At 38.8% G+C, this 1,892-nt stretch overlaps 1 non-coding gene across 1 annotated transcript; it reads left to right on the forward strand.

Moving 5' to 3' along the window:
* Positions 1 to 1,399: 1,399 nt before the first annotated feature.
* LOC132521442 (U6 spliceosomal RNA) lies at positions 1,400 to 1,506 on the forward strand. The gene has a single exon (XR_009540889.1). It is a non-coding gene; the product is annotated as a U6 spliceosomal RNA (small nuclear RNA).
* Positions 1,507 to 1,892: the final 386 nt, after the last annotated feature.

The raw sequence follows: 1,892 nt of genomic DNA on the forward strand, positions 1-1,892 counted from the left end.
CCTGTGCTATGCAGCAGCTTCCCACTAGCCATCCATTTTACCTTTGGTAGTGTATATATGTCAGTGCTACTCTCTCACTTTGTCCCAGCTTCCCCTTTCCTCCCTGTGCCGTCAAGTCCATTCTTTACGTCTGCATCTTTATTCCTGCTTTGCCACTAGGTTCATCAGTACCGCTTTTTTAGATCCCATATATATGTGTTAGCACACGGTATTTGTTTTTCTCTTTCTGACTAACTTCACTCTGTATGACAGATTCTATGTCCATCCACCTCACTACATTTTTTTTTTTAATTCTACATTCCAGGGTGGTGATTCTTCAACTTGTATATCTTGTACTTTACCATAAGTTGAGAACCTGGATTCCAGGATGGTAGAAGCACAAAGCTTGCTTATTCTAATGAGCATTTTATATATTTATAGGACTTTATCATTATCCTTATCATATACTGTGTTTTAAGGACAAAAAAAAAAGCACGAGCATTGTTGGGGGTTAGTTTTATTTTTTGTGGCTTTAAAATACAAACAAAAATAAGGATCATATTAGTTTTTAAAATGTCAGCAATAGTATTAGCATTTTTACTGCTAGAACTGTGAAACATATAGACATGAAATAGCATTATCACCTGAGAAGTTATGCTAATCCATTCTGTTATTAGGAAGCTTGAGGATGCAGTTTACTCACACCTGCATTCATGGAATAAAATTTGAAATGTGGCAAGGCTGACTTTATCCTTCTGTCTTATGACTAAGATAGAAGTTTTCACAATTAAGAAGCAGTGTGAACAGAAAGCATGAGCAAGGGATGGGCTTTATACGTTTCACTGCTCTGAAGCTATAATAGAAAACAAGTACAAAGATTATTCCAGATTATTTTGGAAAAACTTTTATTCCAAAGTATTGTAAACTTCCATTCTGCAGTTGACTGGAAGATTTTTGGATAATGAATCTACCCATTCATATTGATATGTCTTCGACCCTCATACTCTCTTGCAGTTACTTTTGCTGCATAACAAATTGACCCAAATTCAGCAACTTGAAACAACCATTTGATTATGTTCACAGGTTTTGTGGGTCAGGAATCAGACTGGGCACAGCAGGGATGGTGGACCTCTCCTCCTTGAGATTTCAGGTCTCATCCCTTGGGCTGGGCTGCCTCAGGGTCTGGGACTGCCAACAGAAGTAACTGCACTTGTCTTCTTTATGTGGCTTGACTTCTCTACAGCTAATGTTCTCAGGGTAGTTAGACTTTTACATGGCAGCTCAGGGCTCCAAGCTTGAGTGTTCTAGTGTGTAAGGCTGATGCTGCATTACCTTTTATGACCCAGCCTCACTATTGTGTCCACTGTAGTCTCTTGGTTGAAGGAGTCATAAGCCTGCCCAGATTCAAGAAGTGTGCCCAGTGCTCACTTCGGCAGCACATACACTAAAATTGGAACAATACAGAGAAGATTAGCATGGCCGCTGCCCAAGGATGACATGCAAATTTGTGAAGCATTCCATATTTTTGGCAACTAGAGATTATCATACTAAGTGAAATAAGAGAAAAACAAATACCATATGATATCACTTATATGTGGAATCTAAAATACAGCACGTGGTTGCCAAGGGAAAGGGGGGTGGGGGGTATGGACTGGGAGTCTGGGGTTAGTAGATGCAAACTATTGCATTTAGAATGCATGGACAACAAGGTCCTACTGTATAGCACAGGGAACTATAACCAATCTCCTGGGATAAACCATAATGGAAAAGAATATAAGAATGAATATATGTGTATAACTAAGTCATTTTGCTGTACAGCAGAAATTAACACAACATTGTAAATCAAGTATACTTCAATTAAAAAAAAAAAAAAAAGAAGTGTGCCCATAGGACACCCACCCACCATCACCTCT

This window comes from Lagenorhynchus albirostris, chromosome 5 (genome assembly GCF_949774975.1).
Source record: "Lagenorhynchus albirostris chromosome 5, mLagAlb1.1, whole genome shotgun sequence".
In the NCBI taxonomy this organism is placed as follows: domain Eukaryota; kingdom Metazoa; phylum Chordata; class Mammalia; order Artiodactyla; family Delphinidae; genus Lagenorhynchus; species Lagenorhynchus albirostris.